Below are 9,121 nucleotides of genomic sequence, written 5' to 3' on the forward strand. Positions count from 1 at the left end.
GGGTCCAACGACTATGAAGCTGAAGAAAGTGCATCCATCCATCATAAACGTACTCCACATGGCTCCAGGGGGTTAATAAAGGCCTTCTGAAGCAAAGCGATGCGTTTGTGTAAGAAAAATATCCATATTTAACAAGTTATAAAGTAAAATAATTAAATTAAAATATCTAGTTTCCGCCACACCGCCTTCTGTATTCCACTTACGAAGAAAGTGTAACGCCTCTCGCAATTCAAAGCACTTACGCTTGAGGGTGAGTAAATCTTGGGGTAATTTTCATTTTAAAGTGAACTAATCCTTTAAGGGATTTTATTTTCTGAAATCCTACAGGGCCAAAGGTAGCCATAATTGAAGAAACACCCTTATACTGATGAAACACAGTAATGCAAGCATCTTTTTCCTCGGTCAGGTTAACAAAAAAAACAATCCGTTATGTTAGTACTGAGATTTTAGTATGATTGGCGCTGACATGCACGACAACCCTCATGAGCGACCCAGAGGCACAAATAAGTTTCTTCATCGAGGATGATGAGTGCTGATAGGTACTGTGCCTCAGCAGACAAGACAGTGAGTCAGGAGCATTTGGGTCTTCATTGTGATCTTCAGCTCAGGATTGTTTATATGAATCCTGAGATTGATGGAGTTCAAATTGTACGAGAGCTACAGGGGGTCCCAGCAAGAGTGGAACAGGGTCTGAAAATTATGTAAAATAAAAAAGTTTGATATTCATGTTGCATATAATGTTGTAAGCCTATTCGTATTCACCATTACAAATGCACAGGATCTGCATTTGAGAACAGACAGAAACAGACTTTTGAGCCAAAAGACAAAATTTTTGCTTCCAGAAGACAAAAACTAATAATATTTTTACATTTGATACGATCACACAGGTGTGATTAGAACGTTCGGTTTGACTTTATTTATTTCACACAAAAGTTCTTATTGAGAATTAACAGAGGTTTAGATGTTGATGTTTTATTGAAAATAGTAAAGTTTAATGCCACCGTTATGGAGATCAGTGTTTGCTTTAGTTGGTCTACTTATTCGTGATATAATCATCATGTAGAAATCTCTGAGTATATTAACTCTAATTTCACATTATTTACATCAGTCTCGTGATAAGGCATCAGTGTTGTGACAAACAGATATTCTGATTTTTTTTGAAAGTCATTATACAGAAAATGTTTTGAGCTGTGCCTTTTAGATGCACAGAGACATCAAGAAACAGCGTATGAATCTCAACAATGCTGACAATCAACAAAAAGCTTGTTTTGTGATGTTCAGAGTTGATCTGTTCTGAATATTTTTTCGACTGTCACCATTACTGAGATTTATATGCTGATTCTTGATGTCTACATGAATCTGTCAAAATATTTACTGCATAATGACTTTATAAAATCTTTCAAAATATCAAAGCATTGCAGGATTTTATGCAGTAGTATTGTAGGGCTACAATAAACAATGTGAAATTAATAACTAACACAATATTAAATAATTAATCGGAGATTAGACAAGGAAGAGTGAATCAGGCCATGATGACCAATTAGTAGCCAACAACATCTGATCAGATTTCATAATATCAATGTTCAGAACAGTGAAAAGAATACAAAAAAACCTTTAGAAACTCATGTGAGACTTCAGCATCACATACCAGAGGTGGGTTAAATAGAGAGAGATTAAAAAGAGCCAATTTCAGCTCCACCCAAGGCCGTTGAACCTACACCGTCCTAGTATCTCCCTGGTCTCGCCTGCAGAGGCTCTCCCATGGCTTCTCCCTCCCTCGACTCCATCGTGGGCATGTGTCCTGGCCCTTCTGCAGGGGTTTCCGCCAAGTAAACATGCACACACTCGCATCACCGAAGCTCACAGGTGCCATCTTGTGCACGCTGATCAATAAAAATATAATTAAAACAAGCATGTAACGATCACAAACAGGGAAAATAGTGGAGTAAAAGTATAGATAAATCACTTAAAATGTGCTCAAATAAAAATAAACTATTTTTAAACTTAAAGTACAATTTCTGATAAAAACTACTTAATTACAGTAAGTATTTGCAATTCATTACTTCACTTACCTGTTTTTTAAACAAAAACGTATGACATTGCCCCATTTTTCCCTGCATGTCGATGATATGAATTACTATGGCAATTCTCGATGCAGCATGAATGACCTACAATGGCGAATTTTTCATAATCACAACAGAAAATCAAAACACTGCCTTAAACTCACTAGCAATAAGGCACGATCCTCCTAATATGGCATCTAAACAAGACAGTTACCCAGAACTCAACACGGTGTGACGTCAGTTTTACATGTTCTATAGACCTTATGCGCCAGTGAAACAAGTGCACAGCCATCGTAAAATTGAATAAAAATGAACTTCTGTTTTTGTGGTAGCTCTGTAGACTTCTATGGTGTCACTGTCGAAGAGTAAGTGGATTTACTTATTGAAGAGTGGGCGAAAGTTATCAATGTTTGAAACGGATGCCATAACAAATGTCAGTAGACTGGGAAGATTTTAAAGCAAGTGTTTCATTCATAAATCCGTAAGATCTTACCTTTATGCTGTGGAAATACAAACTGTAAGAAAAGGGGTGGGGCTATATAAGGTCTATTGCAGCAGCGCAGAATTGACCGTTATAGATCATCTAGCATATCATTATAAAGGTGCCCAAGCACCGATGGTGTGAGGACCCTATTGTAATTGCTCAGTCAAAGTCCCTGGGTGCAAAATCAGGAAGTGACAGGAAGTGAGATATTTTGAATTTTCTCTGCAAAATTTTCCAGACATTGTTCTTAAACTCCTCCTAGAGCTTTAATCAGATCAACATCATATTTGGTCAGTCTAATCTTATCTAATCTCTCTTCTAATCTAAATTGCGAAGATCTTGAGTTTTCGCTGAAGGGTGTGTCCGTGGCAGCCTGACAAATATTTTGATGTTTCGCCAGGAAACAGGAAGTTGCTGTAACTCCGGGCATACAATGTCCGATCTGTCCCAAACTTCACATGTTTTATTAAAGTCCTGACCTGAAGACATCTACATGCCAATATTCAGTTACAGTCATAGCACCACCTGTGGGTAACAGGAAATGTCATGTTTTACACTGTGATTAACTCCTCATAGAGATTAAACCAGAAGCACATCATATATGGTCAGTCTAATCTTAAGGCCTTATCGATGTTAAATTGCAAAGATCTTGAGTTTTCATTGAAGGGCGTGTCCGTGGCGACTGACATAGTCTGATGTTTCACCATGAAAGAGGAGGCTGTTGTAACTCAGGCATACAGTGTCCGATCTGCCCCAAACTTCACATGTGTGATAAGCAACATGTTTTCCAACCAATACGCCTATATAGGTTGTTTGTCACTTCCCTGAAATACGACCCATAGGAGCGTTTACTAAAGTTGCGCCCCTATCGACAACAGGACACTTTCATTTTAATTCATGAAGTATGACCCATAGCAGCGTTTGCTGAAGTTGCTCCCCTATCAACAACAAGACACTTTCATTTTAATGCATTGTTCCCTTTTATCTGCGTCATATTTCGGTTTCGCGTAGCTCAATTGGTAGAGCATTGCAATATATAACAATATGCAATCATGTGATCGTAGGTTCAATCCCAGGGAACACATGTGCTCATAAAGTGTATATGCACTATAAATGTGTCACTTTGAAATGATTTTGTTATAATTCTCCTGTATTCCTAAGGCCAGCGGGTGACGGTGAGCCCGGGCGCGAGGGCACTTTCATCGCTGCTTGCAGCTTTAATTTTAACTGTAACAGTACATCCCATACATTTTGCAGTAGTTGTATTTTACATTTGAAATACATTCTATGTATTGCATTTTATTTGAAATAAATACTAACGTCCATCCATCTGGGGCATGCAAGAGTGAGAAACAGCTGGTTCTGCAGAAGGGAAGGTTTTAGTCTCTAGGCTGTGTAAGGCCAGTGTTTGTGTGCAGGGGAAACTCAATCGCTGTTCATTTCTAATTAATGGCCCTGGAGGAAAGACTGTAGCAATGATTTCTTAGCCAGACACTTCAACACAACGCCTTGCCACTGTGATGAATGTGCCAACAGTTTTCATTTTTCATTTTTCTGTGAGTAACTTATTTAGCTGTATTTTTGTTCAAATCACAGAAATGATTGTTGAATCTTTTCTCTGCAGTATACACAGGTTGGATAAGAGTTCATGGGTCTGTCCTAAATCCTAGTGAGCTGCCTACATGGGCACCATTTTAAGACATTGTATATGCAATCCTGAGGCTGTTCCAAAGGATGGGCTGCAGGAATAACACAGCATTGTATGTTTTCATTAATGAGTTATGAGCAAATCTAAGATGGTGGATGAAGAAATATTCTAAAAACTATAGTTAAATATAGTTCAAATTCAAAGCTGACTTTTTTACATATTTGTGCTCGCTACTTAGTGTGCTTATTACTTAACATGATAAACCCATACTCTATTGAAATCAATTCATCAAGTCTCTTGTGCACTTTGTGTGAGGAATACTATTCATATGTTGCTGCCCTTGTGAAAAGAAGTACACTTTTAGCATACCTATTACAGAAATAATATAAATATAATTATAATATAATAATGTATATTAAATGCAATTAGTGTCATGGTCATGATAATGATGGACATTATCATGTCTTGTTTAGTTTAAGAGTTTCATTGTTATGTTTAGTTTAGTTTGCATGAGGCTTGTTCGAGATGCATCGGCGCTGCACAGAGCGATCGGCATATGATATCAAAGTACCGCAAGAGGGATTCAAAAGCATAAGGAGACGTTTGCAATCCAATCGCCAATGCATCTCGAACAAGCCTATTGTTTTTCCTGCCACTGTTTGGCCTGAGTTCACGTTCGTTATTTGTTACCATGGTTTCTGATTAGTTACACACCTGTTCCCTGTTTCTTTGATTATCATCCTGTGTATATAAGCTCTCTGATTCTTCTGTTCATTGTTCCACGTTAAAGTTATGTTAGATGTGTAGTGTGTTATCGCTGTTTATTAAAGTCTCTTGGTTCATTTTCATTCTTCATCACGCATCTCTTTTGGATTCAGCTACACGTGAACCCGATTAGATTAAGCAGCAGAAGAAAAGTAAGATATGGATTTAACTGCTATTCGTCTGCTTTTCTTTGAGCAGGCAGATTTCTCCCTTGAGGATCATACGAGGGACTTCTTACATCTGGCTTGCCTCACCCATTACCCCAATCTCTTGCTATGCGTTTTTACAATACCATCCTCAACGAGCAGTCGAAGACATGCCTGCTTGTTTGAATATATAGAGAATATATAGATTTGTGGCCCGTGCAGGGCTCTGCTTGCTTGGCTCCACCATGGTCTGTCATCCCTCAGTCTCCGCCGGACTCCCTCTTCCCTCTGGCTCCACCTTGGTCTATGGCTCTGCTTCTGACTTCTGGATCTCCAGCTGCGCCTCAACCCTACACCCCTCTGGCTCCACCGGGTTCCTCCTTCCCTCTTGTTCCACCATCATCCTCAGTCGCACCGACTCCACCCAGGTCTGCCAAGCTCTGTCTCCACCTTGGTCACACCCACCTGCAGCTCCACCATCAGCCTCCAGGCCTTTCAATGTCTCCCTGGGTCTATGTCTCCTCTGTCTGTCTGATCTCCTCTGATCATGTCTTCACCTCTTATCTGTCAGGCTCCTGGCTTCATCATTGCTCCTCCCTCCATCGGTTCTGCCGTGAGCTTTTGTCCTGTATCTGCTCTGGGTTGTCCTCTGGCTCCTCTTTCTGTCGCCTCCTCCCTGGCTCCTCCCTCCATTGTCTTTATTATTAATTTATTATTTATTAATTAATTAGCTCAACTTTAGAGTGTTTTTGTCCACTTAAGTACATCTTTAAATGCAAATTCATAATTACTTTTATTGTCTTTGAAATATGGTTAAAGCGTACAGTCAAGAATGGACTGACAAGAACTTTTTAAAATGTAATCAAGTGTTAAGCAATCATGAAAATGTACTCTCTTTCAGTACACTTAAGTGCCCTTTTATTTTGATTAATTTTATATATCTGCAAATACAATTTCTTAAAAATATACTAAGATTTGAAATACACCACAAGTGCACTTTCAAAAGTAAATTACACATAATTACATGATGCAAATGCGAATCCTAACCCTAAACCTATAGTAAAGTAGGAGGCGAACTTTTTATATTTGATATTTTGTGCTATAACTAAATTAGCAAATGTTTCTATTTATTTCCTATAATAACACATTAGCTGATCATCATCATCCAGCACATGAAAAACTCATATCTAAATATGTTAAAGTTAAAAGGTAAATCCACATTGTTCTTAAGGGGGCATCTTCCCCCATGTTACCCTTCTTAATTGTATAATTACACTTTAACAAGGACCTTAAAATAAAGTGTAACCCAATATTCCAAATAAATCTTATTCTATGGACATTATAAGCTATATACTGTAAAAACTGTAAGAGTAGTATGTGAGTATTGTATGTAACCTGTCATTTAAAGAACAAATATGTGGTAAAGAACATCCTGCAAGCACTGCTGTTGAGAAGGTCCAAAAATTTGACCAGCTTCATTGATATGCACCTCACATAATCCAAGAAGAACATGACTTATTTTTTCCAATAATACCCTCAGGTGAAATGTGTTTTTCCAATGTTCAGGTGCTCATTTGAATAATAAATTCATTGTGGCATTGGACAGTCTGATAAGGCCACAAGTCATTTCAGTCTGCCAATTATGAGACTGAAAGCCACAGTGTTTACAAATCTGCATCCACCCCCAAGCCATGGTGTACAACAGGTATTATGTTGCAACCTAATTATTTGGTGTAGCAGAAGAGAGATTAACTAAAACCCACAAATGCAGTAAACACATACAAACCTAACATTATTAAAGCTCTTGAGATCACATCTCAGCAAATGATCGTAAACATAGAACAACTGTGCATTAGGCTAATTGCACTCTTACGCCCAGATGTCATTTAACCCTTTTAACAGAACAGTAGTAGCAGTATAAATGCATATGATTGTGCTATGAATAACAACCGAACAATATTTGCTGTTTCACAGCATGGATTGGTGGATTATTGTAACATTTTACTTTTAAAAAGTAGCTTGAAAAACACAGGAAGGAAATGAATGTGCAGACAAAATTTGCAAAAACATCTGTCTATACTGAAATTGTGCCTTATCTACCTCTGAAAGTCTCTTATACTCACCAATGCTGCATTTATGTGATGAAAAATACAGCTTTATTTTGGTCAGAGTCAAACAGTACAGTGTCGAGACACAGCAGTGTCAATAGAGAAGGCAAAACAGAATCGTAAACAGGGACAGGCTTGGGTCAAGGCATGCGGCAAACATACACAGTCCAAAAGATCATGGGCAGGCGGCTTGCAATCACAATCCAGCAGAGAATCAAACAACAGTAAACAGTCCAAGATCAAACACAGTCCACAAAGTCCACAAAAGAAACGCTCAGAATTGACCACCTTAGCAAATCAAGACTTTGCAATGTTGTGTGTGTGTGTGTGTGTGTGTGTGTGTGTGTGTGTGTGTGTGTGTGTGTGTGCCTGGTTAAATAGTGTGTGTGATGAACTGCAGGTGTGTAGTTCTCTGTTGATCTGGAGGAAGCGGAGAGGGCACCTCACCTGTAATACTAATATTGTGAAATGTTATCACAATTTGAAATAACTGTTTTCTATTTGAATATATTTTCAAATGTAATTTATTATTGTGATGCAAAGCTGAACATGTGATGAATGCTGAATCAGCAAGGACTAATTAAATTGTGTGTTAAGACATTCATAATGTTACAAAAAACTTCTATTTCAAATAAATTCTATTTCTATTTCAATAAACGCTTTCACTGTCACTTATGAGCAATTTAATGCTTCCTTGCTGAAAATATAATGTACTTAGAATCAATTATTTGAACCAGATTTTAAACCAGAATTTAAACCAGAAGATGCTGAACTGATCAAAAGCAGTATACCACTAGTCGTTTAATTACGTTTATTTGAGATATAATCCTGTGTTGTGCTTTCCTCCTCTGCTGGTGGAAAACTGCAGATGTGAACTTCCCATCCAATGACTCATCTCATCAGCAGTAACAGATGCTGCTGAGAGAGTCAGCCCTTCAAATGAATCAAGCAACATGCTCCTAAAACTATGAACTAGGACCGAAAAAACCCTTAATATTTACCTAGACCAGGCAAAGACCACATTGATTTAGTGACTCTCTTACATCCAAGTTTTTAGATTAATTAAATTACAAGCACTCTCACTGAATTGTTATAAACCCACCGACCCGCTTTAGTGCGCTCTTATCCTGTCTTTCTGTCCAAGGGTAATAATTAATGCGGTAACACTTTACTTGAAGGGGTGTGCATAAGACTGACATGACACCTTCATAATCATGACATGACACATGTCATGAATATGAAGGAGGTTTTATGAATGTTTATGACAACTGTCATTAAGTGTCATTCGCTCAATTATGTCATTTTTAATGCAAAGATGACATTGTTTGAGATGTCAGAGTTATGACAACTTGACATAAACCAATACATCATAACCTGTCAGTGTCTTTGTCATGACAACTTGACATCATTTAGCTTTATGGGTTAACATTGCATTAAACTGTCATGTGGTTGGTTTTGACATTGGCTGTCATGAGGCCATTATAACAGTGTCATGAATATGTATCTTGAGCTCAAGTACAGTGGTACAAATTGAACTTGTCATTAAAATGTCATTAAGTGACAATACTCTGACAAATAATTTTATAACAGCGTCATGAATATTTTTCATTTCATGTTTTTTTTGTTTTTGTTTTTTGTTTTTTTAAGTTTCCTCCAACAGAAGGTCAGATAATAGACAATTTCAAATTTCGTAAAAAAGATGACACTGTTATAAAACAATGGTAACACTTTATTTTAGGGTCTTTTAACTAGTTGTTTATTACTATTAGCATTCATATGGCTAAAATATTGGCTGTTTATTAGTACTTATAAAGCACATATTAATGCCTTATTCTGCATGATCTTATTCTACATTCTTAATCCTACCCAATACCTAAACCTAACAATTAACTATAATAAGCAGTAAA

General features: G+C 37.5%; 1 long non-coding RNA gene across 1 annotated transcript; it reads right to left on the bottom strand.

Annotated features, from left to right (window-relative positions):
• Window positions 1–901: 901 nt before the first annotated feature.
• LOC125277192 lies at window positions 902–8,336 on the bottom strand. Its single transcript, XR_007186840.1, has 3 exons — window positions 7,230–8,336; window positions 2,073–2,168; window positions 902–1,883 (listed from the first exon to the last, which is right to left on the bottom strand). It is a non-coding gene; the product is annotated as an uncharacterized LOC125277192 (long non-coding RNA).
• Window positions 8,337–9,121: the final 785 nt, after the last annotated feature.

This window comes from Megalobrama amblycephala, linkage group LG10 (assembly GCF_018812025.1).
Source record: "Megalobrama amblycephala isolate DHTTF-2021 linkage group LG10, ASM1881202v1, whole genome shotgun sequence".
Lineage (NCBI taxonomy): Eukaryota > Metazoa > Chordata > Actinopteri > Cypriniformes > Xenocyprididae > Megalobrama > Megalobrama amblycephala.